General features: G+C 40.8%; 1 long non-coding RNA gene across 1 annotated transcript in view; it reads right to left on the reverse strand.

The window, feature by feature from the left end:
- Positions 1-11,921, reverse strand: part of LOC118655987 — a 29,847-nt gene extending 17,926 nt beyond the window's left edge. Inside the window, exon 1 of the long non-coding RNA XR_004967460.1 lies at positions 11,804-11,921. This is a non-coding gene — a long non-coding RNA (uncharacterized LOC118655987). The remainder of the gene's footprint in view (positions 1-11,803) is intronic.
- Positions 11,922-12,363: the final 442 nt, after the last annotated feature.

A 12,363-nucleotide genomic window follows, 5' to 3' on the forward strand; every position in this document is an offset into this window, starting at 1 on the left:
CTAAGTATATAGAATTATGTAAATCATGTAAAGGTATCAAACATGCTTGGGGTATTTAGTTTCTATCTTAAGTCATAAATTTTATGTTAAATTATATATAATTTTTAAAGAAGGAATACACTCATGTTTCAAAAATAGAAAATCTAAAAAATCTATATTAAAAGAGTCCCTTCAACCCTAGTCCCAAATTCATCCAAGTGCCACCACCGCCTTGCATCACAACAGATAATTGGTATTATTTATCCCTTTAGATCACACCAAAGTTTCTTTTTGTATGTCCACTATTGATTTTAATTTAATAATTGCTCTTCTACTTTAAAAAAGCCAGTGTAAAACAGAGAATGAAGCAATATTTCAAAAGAGAAGCAAAAACTAATTTGATGACAAAACATTCTTTTTTAAAAAAATAGGTAAACATGTTCCCCACCATTTTTTTTCTTATTACAGCTGAAGCTTTATAATCCTTATTTCCCAGGACTCTATTTTTAGCAAGTAGTTCAATAAAGAAACATGCCCACTTGTCCTCAACAAGTAAAGTGAAATTTGGCAAGTCATTGGGAGTCAGACCTGGAGGGTGATCTATTCTCTGGCTAACAAGCATAAACAGAAAAGAGATATGCAGTGTTATTCTCTATTCTAGCACTGACCTTTCACAGGATGCTAATTAATTACAGGGTGAGACCTTATCAGACCTGAAAAGTCCTTTGAGATTTCGTCTCAAAATAGAGTTCCAACTTTCTCAGTTACAGTAGTTACTGAGACTGCAACTACAGAGGATGTAAATAAATTACTAGTAATTATCAACTAACCTGATATAAAAAGCAGATACAAGACAAAGAAGGTAGGACAGTTTCATACTTCACTGTCAGTAAATTTTATTGGGCATTAAGTTGATGTCCTCTATTTGCCTAAATCTCATTCTTCGAATAGATTGTCCCTGACTTCAAAAAGTTACAATGTGTGGAAAACTAAAATCAGTACAAAAGTCTGATAACAACTTGTCAAAATTAATATATGTCATAAGAACATTGTTTTTTCCATTAGTGATCATATTGGCCAGCTATTGCTGAAATAACATCATGTAACAAAGCAGCCTCAAATTCAGTAGCTTATAACAGCATTTATTTTTTCCCTATACTTTTGCAGGTTGGTTAGGATGGTTCAATTTAGTCTGTCAGTGAGCTGAGCTTGGCTCTAGCCTGCAGGTTGAATTCAGGTCTGTGCCATTAATCTCTGCCTTGTCCTTGGGCCAGTGTCAAGCCAGGGCATGTTCTTCTCATGGTGAATGGCAGAAGTGCAAGAAAGCAAGGCAAGATAACTTCAGCATATTTAAGCCATGCAAATAGCTTATCTTGGCCCAGGTGTAGCAGAGACAAGAATGGGCAGCTTATGTCTTTTCCTTCACTGTCCTGAATGTCCCCAAATATCCCACTTTCCTTGAAAAAAGAAATTTAAGTAGTTGATCATAACATGTCAGATATACACCAAGAAGAATTTAGATAAGCCTGACTGGAATTTTAGAAGGTAGTCTTAAGCAATCCCATTCCACTGAATGAAACAAACTCTATTAGATAGCATAGGAGGAGAGAAATATGGCTTAGGCACCAAACAGATTTACTTTTATATGCATCACAAGGTCATGCCTATTTGCTCATCACCTTTAAGATTCATATCTAAGCATTGGCACTCGATCTGGATTTGCGGAATATGTAAGATTTGAATGGGTGGAGAAAAGAGGGAAGAGATGAGCAAATTTGGAGTCAGTAATTAATCATTAGACTATTGGATAAGGATCAGGTATAATTGATAAACCATAAAATTCAGGAAGGGAACTTTTTTAATTTGCTAAAAGTTAGATTTTTTTATCCTATTTAATTTTATTTAATCCTTACAATGAAAGTGGGTATTAAAGATAAGGAACTGGGATTCCAAGAAGCTAAATAACAAGTTCAAGGTCACACATATTGAAGTTTGACAGGCTTGAGATAAAAACCCAGGTCAATCAGCAAATTCTGCCCCACAGCCTCCATGAAATGAAAAGAGTAAAAAAAGACCATAAAACAAATTTAGGGCCACATAATAGAGCTCTTCCATTGTGAGATAAAGAGAATAAATCCTATTCTATGGACCAAGGACCATCAAACTTTTGTGTTTCAGGAGTGCTTATTCATGTGCTACGTGGTTCTGAAGGAAAGCAGGGTGGCTCGTTGGGAATGAAATTGTGGTCCTCAGTTGGGAGGCCTTTAGCGAGCCATGGTGCCCCCACATGCCTCCGCGCCTCACCTGTTCTCTTGATCCTTGCAGAGCCAATAGAAACTTCCTGAAACATGCAACCCACAAATGCATTTCATTTCTCCACAACCAACTCTCTTTTTTTTTTTTTTTTTAACCAGGCAAAACATTCCTTAGAACTGAATTTTTTGTCTTATCTCTTTAACCCCCTTCACTTGTGGAGCCTTTCTAACACAGGTTGTTTTGCGTAAATTTTTAAATATTATATTATAGACTAGCAACTTTTGTATCTTAAGAGACATCCTAAAGGGTCTCTAGCTATGGTTGGTCCCCTGAGCATTTGAAAGACATCTGTGGGGGGGAAAAAAAAACAAAAAACAAAAAAAAAAAACCTTCAAAGGGCACACTCCTGTGCATTGCAGCATTATTTACAATAGCCAAGAAGTGGAAGCAATCCAAATGTCCACTAATAAATAAATGGAGAAAGAAAATGTGAGGTATATTTATAATGAAATATTATTTAGCCTTAAAAAGGAAATTCTATCACATGCTACCACATGGGTGAATGATGAGGGCATTATGCTAAGTGAAATAAGTCAGTCACAAAAAGACAAATAATGTATAAACCCATCAAACTCACAGAAATGAAAAGAAGAGTGATGGTTGCCAGAGGCTGGAAAGAGAGGGAAATGGGGAGTTGTTGTTCAATGGTTATAGAGGCTCAGTTTTACAAGATGAAAAGTTCTAGAGATCCATTGCACAGCAATGTGAATATACTTATCTAGAGGCCTGATGCACAAATGCATGAATTCGTGCACCAGTGGGGTCCTTTGGCCTGATCTGTGAGAGTGGGCCTAAACCAGCTCTACATCATCCCCCAAGGGGTCCTGGATTGCAAGAGGGTGCAGGCCAGGCTGATGGACAATCGGGGCCAGGGAGGGATTTTTAGCAAATTTGCAACGTTTAGCAAATTAAAAAAGTTCCCTTCCTGAATTTTATGGTTTATCAATTATACCTGATCCTTATCCAATAGTCTAATGATTAATTTCTAACTCCAAATTTGCTCATCTCTTCCCTCTTTTCTCTACCCACTGGTGCACAATCAGGGCCAAGGAGGGATGCGGGAGGTTGGCCAGCTGGGGAGGGACCACGGAAGGGCTCCAGGGTGTGTCCAGCCCATCTCGTTCAATCCGGATCGGCAAGACCCCAGCAGCAAGCTAACATACCAGTTGGAGCATATGCCCCCTGGTGGTCAGTGCACATCATAGAGTGTGGTTGAGCGGCCTTAGCATAGCATTAGCATATTACACTTTGATTGGTTGAACAGCTGACCGGACGACCAGACACTTAGCATATTAGGCTTTTATTATATAGGATACTACTGAACTCTACACTTTAAAAAAGTAAGATGATGAATTTTATGTTGTGGGATTTTTTTAACCACAAGTTAAACATTTTTAAAGATTAAAATGGAAAATAACAATCACAGCATCCTTGAATAACTATTTGATGATTAAATATCATGCCAAACTGAATTTAAGACATTCTTAATTAAAAGAAAAGTAATAAAAAATTAAAAATGATAATAATAAAAGAAAACCAAAGAACTATTGCTGGAGCAGAGCTTTGCACCTCCCTTGGGTCCAGGTAAGAACCTGATGGCAACCTCAGGTGTGAGGAGTGCAAAGAAGACAGAGCCTCAGTCAGAGGTTAACAACCACTGAGCTTACTGATACGTCAATCAAGCCCTCTGCACTGGTATTTGCTTTATTGTGTTTTCCTCTCCCTAGACCGTGGGCCTAAAAGCAGACATGATGGATGCTCTTGTCATATTGTGAGCTGATAACTGTCACACTACCCCTCCTGTGCTTGCTATAATTTCCTTTAGGAGTTTTGGCTTGCTGCTGGCAGAGTTCAGAGAGAGCCATTCTTGTCAAACTTAGGAGAAAAGAGAGTGAAGAAATATGGATTTGTGACTCCAATTTAAATGAAGAGGTAGCACTTTCCCTGAAAATATTAAATTAGAGGTTGCGATTCAGGCTTCCAGGTCTTGCTCTAGTTACTCCTCTTAAAAAGCAGGACTTGGAAGAAAAGCTTGATCTCTCAATATTTACCAAAAACATTCAGGAAAAACCATTCCAGCGCTCCTGGGAGAATTAAAAAGAAAAGATATAAGAATGCATTATATTTCACAGAATGCCAAGTGTCTCAGTAGCCCAAGGCCTTTATAGTTATTCACTGTGAGCCTGGCCTTTCTAGGGGAATATGTGCACTTAGGAAAGAAGCATCCACAGGGCATATTTAGCCAATCACAAAGCACCCGGGAAAGCCATGGAGGGTGTAATTGATGGGATCACACTAACACAACTCTTGGAGGCAGATCAATCAATCTCATTGAAAGCTTCAGGGCAGCTCTGACAGCCAGCATAAACCAACAAAATAAGGAAGAGAGGGTGAGTTTGAGTCTATTCTTGAGCTACTCCAAAAGCAACTAATCGAATGATTTTCCACAAGTGCTTACACTTGAATGTTTAGATGCTGCTGTAGATACACCCATGCAAATTTAACAAATATGGAAGCAATGTGGGTAGTCATTGAAGTCATGCCACTGGGACCCAGAGTCCAGCCTCTCAAACTGCGTTCTAATAGCCCTCACAAGACTTTCAGCTTCACAGGGATATCTTTTAGAGGGAAGAATCTGCTTTCAGAAGCCGTAAGAACTAACAATGTATATTAATAAGGTTAAAATGCTCTCTCTATATTTGACCTTGTGATTTGGGGCAATGTTACAAATCACTGAAAGAAGCCATAGGCAGGGTCTACCAGAGCCGAGCCAGGTGGGTGAGGACAGGGCATTGGGCACATCACTCATTCACAGGGTCTCCAGGAGTTGGAATTGATTCACTACCACATAACAATCAATACCAATCCTTCTGTTAGGCTTGGAACAATGAAATTTTAATTTAAAGAAGAAAGAGGAAAAACAATATGAGGAAAGGGAGTACTGAGAATCACCAGATGTTACATAGACTTTAGGGAAAATAGATTTTTAAAATTGAAGTAGAGTAAATGGGTTCATTGCAAAGACTTTAAAAGGACACACAGCTGAAAGATCATGGGAGACTTTCGAAAATGAAACCATGTTTATATCATCACAATTGTCTTAGTGAAGAAGATGCCAAAAAGCTAGTGAAGAAGCCAGAAGGGGGGCAGGAGCACAGGGAAAGGTTCTCCTGAGTCCTAGAAAATGAAACATGATGGAAATAAGGCCTCAATTAGAACCCTTTCCCTCAGGTCTCACCTCCACCTGGCCCTATAGGTCATACAGCCCAGATCCTGGTTCTGAGTCTCCAAGCCTGGCGACAATCTACCATGAGTGTCTGAGACTCTGTCCCCACCTAGAGGTCTAACAGTGAATAAAATGAGATAATTGTGAAGTGCCCTGATTACTATAGCAAAACTCAATAATCATCACTGTATCAGCCCTGATAAGATGGCCCATAAGTGTTTTTTGTAAGCACTTAGCAAAGCAAGGAGCAGTGCCTAGGAGCCAGTGGGGTTAATAATATGTCAGCCATATAACTTTCCCTTGGGACACTGGGTCTTGATTTCAGCAAGATTTTTTACAAAAACAAAACAAAGAAACAAACAAAAAACACACACACAAAAAAAAACAAAAAAGCAATGATAGCTTTGTGGGCCATATAAAAAAATATGTGCTTGATTATTAGATGGTTAGTTAGCCTGAAAACTGACTAAGCAATTCTGTACAAACATTGTGGATTGTGTGTGATAGCAAGCTCACATTAAATCTCAGTGGTACTAGAGTAGTCAGCCATAGGCACTGCTGTGGGATTGCCTGTACCTGATAGGAAAGCAGCCATCACTCTGAATGCTCCTCCCTCCTCCTGCTCCTCCTGAGCTTCTAATTTATTTTGGTAAGGGGGAAGAGGGGAGGGGAGTCAGCCTCTGTGGGGAGGAACCTGGCGTGCCAGGAGCATGTCCAGTGCTCGGATAATGTCAGCTGCTAAGATCCAGGGTGTCAGGGTTGGCTCTCTTGGCTGGTGTAATATTTCATGGTGGCAACTCAGCCCAAATCCACAGCTAGGACGGCTTATGAAACCTTCTGATTGACAGTCTAAATGAATGAGATGGTATGACCATCTCCTCACCTCTAGCAGGGGGTCACCACAAAGCCTTTGTATGGACTCTCCTTTTGCCCTTTGAAGATTCAGACCTGCCTGAAGGTCCAGACCTGCCCTGGGTAATCTGTCTCCATGGGAAATTTAGGATTTCCTGTCTTGTCAATCTAGGACCAGAAGATAGTAGGAAGGAGGCGGGGCTCTGGAGGTGACTGTGATCCCTCGACTAAGCAGCTCTGCCACTTTACTTTCTTCCACAGGATTTCTCTGATGCCATTGGAGCTTGGCTGCAGGTGCTGCCACTAAACAACTCCAGGTGAAATTAGACCTCTGGCTCTACATCCAGAAACACCACAGTTTTAGGGAGGAAATGTCCCGTGGCTTCTCCCTTAATGAAGAGAGAAAAAGGGTAACTCCTCAGACTCGGATGCTCCCAGATGCCCAACAAAACATTCTCTTCCTAAAGACCCTTCCTCTTCTTTCCAAATATCTTTAATTATTTTTATTGTAATTGTATTGTGTTAAAAACAGTTAACATGAGATCTACCCTCTTCGATTTTTCAGTGTATACTGCTACATTTTTAACTCTAGGCACAATATTGTACAGCAGGTTTCTGGAAGTTGGTTCACCTTGATCACTGAAATTCCATACACATTGATTAGCACCTCATCATTTCTCTCCCCCTCCTCTTGGCCTGTGGTCACCAGGCTTCTGCTCTCCTTGGAGTCAGAGAAGACCGGGAGGCTGCTAGCCTGTTCAGCAGTGTTGGCTCAGGTTGGCAAGGGCTGTGTGGAGCCCCGACATTCACAGTCAGCACAAGAGTGGTCAGAAGCAGTGTTTAATATCCCCAGTTATTGCTACAAAAAGCCCTTTTAGCACCATCCTACGCAGCTTAATGCAAGTCCACAGTGTGATATGGTTGTCTGTTAGCTACATGCTGTACCAATACTGAACTGCTAATAACCACCAACGCTCTTCTCTCTGCCCAGCTTACAGCATATGCCGAAATGCTTTTTCCTTTAAGAGGAGTGCAAGAAAGCAGAGACTACTTCTGGACTGGGTGTCATCAGGAAGGCTAGGGGTGATTGGATCTTGGTCCTTTTTATCTAGGAGTGGGGAGGATTAAAATGGGCTCTAGCCCCCCACTGTTAAATTATGGGGCTCAAATCCAACTCCTGTAATAGCCTCTCCTGGTTCCCTCTTCCCTACATGCCCTATGGTTCCTCTGATGTGCACTTTCTCACGTGGCAACAAGCTGAATAAACTAACCTTGTTTGATTCAGGTGTGTTCCTGATGATCTTTGGCTGAAGGATGGACAGGGAGACACTGTTATTGTGATATATTGACTGGAGAGTCTCTCCTCTTCTCAGACATCAATGTGCCTACGAATCACCCGAGGATCTAGTTTAACTACAGATTTGGACTCAGTAGAACGGGGATGGTGTCCAAGGTTCTGCAGCCCTAACAAGCCCCAGTGACACCCATCCTGCTGATCTGAGGTGCACACTTTGAGTAGCAAGACTCTGGTCCCCTGGCTAATAAATAAATAGGCTGTCCATTTAAATCGCATGGAGAGCTTCAAAAACACTGAAGCTTGGGTCTCGCCCCTTAGGGATGATTCTGTTATGAAGCAAAGCCTGAGAAAAAAGGTCTACTATTCTCTGATGGAGAGTAGAAAGCATTTGAAGAGTTAAATGAGCAGTTTCAAGGGGAACTGTGCAGGTGAGCCAGGTTTCTGTGAAGACAGAGAGACAAAACAAGGGGAGAAAACATGCAGAATGGGGAAGTAGTTGGCATTCTTAGGATCACAAGAACAAGTAAGGTGAGCCAAGAACAGTGGAGCACTAAGTAAGTTTATAGGTCTAGGGCAGTGATGGCGAACCTATGACACAGGAGTCAGAGGTGACACGAGAACTCATTTTTTGGTTGATTTTTTCTTTGTTAAATGGCATTTAAATATATAAAATAAATATCAAAAATATAAATCTTTGTTTTACTATGATTGCAAATATCAAAAAATTTCTATATGTGACACGGCACCAGAGTTAAGTTAGGGTTTTTCAAAATGATGACAAGCTGGTCTAGGGCTAGTTTAGAGTGTGTTTACACCATTCTATGTTACCTTGATAACAGGGCTCTTACTCCCTTGTGATAATAATAATATAATAAGGAATTTACTTGTGAGTTAAGCAAACAGTAATTAGAGACAAACTTCTAACAGTCTAGTCAGCTCCACATGGAGACAGGTCTGGGAGGACAATGAAGGTTTTGAACCATAGAAAAGAATGAAGACATCAAAGGGAAGAACATATATTATGTATGAAGGCGCACGGGAGTCTGTGTTCTTCAAGAGCTTCTGGGTTCTGCTGACCTACAGTTTCTCCCACTTCCTCAGGTCAAATCAGTATCTGTAATAAATTATGTAGTTGCATGTCTTGTCTTTCTACTCTTCAGTTAACAGCCCTGGAAAGCAACAGGCATGTGCCTACCCTCTGGTGCCCTGCGTAAGTCTGCTTCTTGGCTTACTGCCTCAGTCTAAACCCTCACCCAAGGTGATGGGCTTGACGAGAGTAGGGACTTGAATCAGAAATCAATAGAACTATTATGAAATATAGTGATGAATTCCCATTGCCACATACCCTAAGATGGCTATACCTACTCACACAAGTGCCCAGCGACTGGAGGCAGTTTCACCACCAGAAGAACCTCTGAAGGTTGACTGCTTTTTCTTGCACATACCTCTGCAGAAACCCCCAAGGTCAATTTATCTCTCCAGGAGTCTGTATTTTGAATCAGACCATCCCCAAACATACACTCCAATTTTGGTAAAGATCTGTCCTCTGCTGAGCCAGATAAGTGAACTGATACAAGTACGTGGAGAACATTGTTATGTTTAATATCACATTCTGAGAGGTATCGACAGTAGCATTCACCCTACCTTCTTCCCTGTCCCTTTCCTGGGACCTAGCCGGTCTTAAGCTTGTGTTTTATCCTTATGCAAAGCAACAAACAAGGAGACAGTCTCCTTCCAACATCCAAGGCTCTCACTTGCTCTCACAGTAGAGCAGAATTCAGCTAAATAATTTGCCAGAAATTCCACCATGTATGGGAAATTAAAGGTGACATATTTACTCTTTAACATTGCTCTGTTCTCCAATTCTTATCTTCTCCACTGACTATGTGTATAATCTCAAGAATAACTCCCATAACACAAAGATCACAGGAGTCAAGAGTGAGGCTTATTGGTCTTGATGGTGTTACCTGGCATTCATCCGGACTACAAGGCCAGCCTCCTGGGGAGGCACAGGTCCTGGCTGCCTCCGGGTTCAAATCCTAGAGCAGCCAGGCCTCAGCTCCCTCTGGTTGATCGCTTCAATTTCATTCTTTAGCGGCCGTCCCTTAATCACGTGAAAGCTCACATTGGTGCTGTGTCCTTTATTGTGAAATAAACGTCTGAGCCTGTGTTTTGATTCCCGACTGAGGAAAGGGAGACAGATGGGCAGGTGGAGATAGGTGGCGGATTCGGAAGAATGGCTTCCCTCTCACTAACCACACAGCTCAAGATGCTACTCCGTGCTCCATGCACCTGTTACCTTCTCTTTCCCCAGGTTCCCCCACCCCCATTCCTAGACAGGTGAGAAGCAAGCAAGCAGAGGGGCCAGCAGGCTCCCTAGGCAGGATGGCACCCGAGGCTTGCCTGAGGGCAGAGTTGTGACAGATGCCAGGATCCTCCCAGCCCTCCCAAAGGCAATGGTTCAGAGCACGCCGATTCCTTCTTCCTTCCTCTCATCAATCTTCATTGCTTGTAGTTAATAGAAAGGGGAAAAGCCTCGGGAGCATAATCAGAAGTGAACGTCTCATCAGCATCCACTCCTTGGCTCCCCACTGTGCCCTTGCTCCTCTCTGCTCTCACCTTGCTCACTTCCCACAAATTCCCTTCCAGAGGGAACCACTAAAAAAGCATAGTTGTGAAACAACGTTTTATGTGTTGTTCCAGATCAAATGCTGTCTCCGAGTGGGGAAAGCATTTCCAGGCATAGAAATAAAGAGAACGTAAAGCAAAAGATTGATGGGCTTGGTCACATAAAAATTTTAAATGTTTATGCAGCAAAAGCTGCCAAAAGCAAGATCTGAAAGGCATAAACTAGAAGGAAATGGAAACACCTTCCAGACAACGGGTCATGATGCCTAATACAGACATAAAATGCTCTTTCATGGGAGAAGGAGCTGCATATGCCAGTAGGAAAATTGGCAAAATGTGAAAACCTGATGAACAAAAAATAAAATGTACATGGACAATGAAAATATTCAGAGTTCAACTTATGTGCCAATCAAAGACAGGGACTTTCAACACCAGTGCCATTCTAGCCCATCATATAATCAATTACTTGATGATAGGATTTAGTATTCCTTAAGACATGAGAAAGTGGATATTTACATGCTGTTGGTGGGAATGTGAACTGCTGCATTCTTTTTAATAGGAAATACTCCAATGTGCATCAAAATCCTTAAAAATCTATATCGTTTGTTTTCCTAATTCTACTTATAAGAATTTATTGTGAGGAAATAATCAGAGGTATAAACAATTATTTATTAAAGATGTTATTAACATGATTATTTATAAAGAAGAGAAACAACTTAGAGGTGTAAGAGCCGAAATCTTAAACACAAATATGATGAAATAGCTAGAGCAAGGAACATTTGTCATCCATTAAAATGTGTGTTTTAATAGAATAGCTAATGACATGGATAAATATTCATATTATGAATATGAGTTAAAAAGTTATAAACAATAAGGACCATAAACTAATTTTTGTCTGTTTATTTGAATGTGTGTGCGCATGTGTGTGTGTGTGTGTGTGTGTGTGTGTGTCCCTAGAACGCTTGACACAGACCCAGTGGTGGTGTTCCAGGAGTGGTCTGGCATTTCTCCTATATTCCCCAATCTATAATGAATATGCATTTCTTTTACAAATGTTATTAGAAAAATAAATAGTATTTTTAATAATTATGTCTTTAATTTATCATGATGCCATCCTCCATTGTATTCTGCAACAGATTATTCAATCCTTTTATTGCATTCATTTCAAAATGCCCACATAGATACTGCGACCCCGGAGGAAGAGCATAATTCTGCTTGATTAACTCAGAAAATACTACGTCCACCGCACAGGGTCACACAAGCAGACAACTCTTGGAATCATGTTTGGAGCAGTTGTCAGCTTTCAGAAAGTGAACATGCTCCACACTGCCCTGAATATCCAAATTAAGGCCTATAAATAACCATTGTAAAGATCTCAAATATATTTGGAACATCACCATTTAAAATCAAGCTACAGCTATAAAGCTTTTAATATATGGCAAAGTAAAGAAAATAATTGCAAGACTTAAAAAGCACATTGAATTCTATAGGAAAAACATACCCACCGCAACTGAATTGTGATGCACTGTGTTTCTTCCTCTTCATCTGGAATTCTTTGCCTGGAACTTTCAGATTTAAATTGGTTTAGAAAAGAGGCCCTCCACCTCCACCTGGTCAGGAGAGGTGCTGTGGACAGGAGGAGGGTCTAAGCAGCATGTGGCCAGGTTCAGGTGGGGCAATTTCCTTTATCATGATCCAACTGAAAAATAAAAACTGTAATTCTACGTCTGGTAATAGTACATTTTCTACGTGGAATTCTCCATTAGATGTCATTTAGGATTTTAGTCTCCCAATCGGTCTAATGTAGTCTCAGTTTCCTCTTCTTCTCCACTCCTTTGAGAAATGGCAGTACCTGGGCAGGATGCCTTTTCTGATGAGCTGCTTCTTTCCAAAGGTTCCCCCAAATGTGTTCATACTGGTGGGGTTTACCTTTCTCTCCCAGAGCCTTCACTAAACCACCTTCCTGCTTTTGGTGTTTATCATTTTAACGAAGAACCTTGGAGAGCTCTAGTCAAAACACATGCCCTGTTAACAACTTTTTATAAAAGCTAATACCAATTCACTG

This window comes from Myotis myotis, unplaced genomic scaffold (assembly GCF_014108235.1).
Source record: "Myotis myotis isolate mMyoMyo1 unplaced genomic scaffold, mMyoMyo1.p scaffold_m19_p_5, whole genome shotgun sequence".
Classification (NCBI taxonomy): Eukaryota; Metazoa; Chordata; class Mammalia; order Chiroptera; family Vespertilionidae; genus Myotis; species Myotis myotis.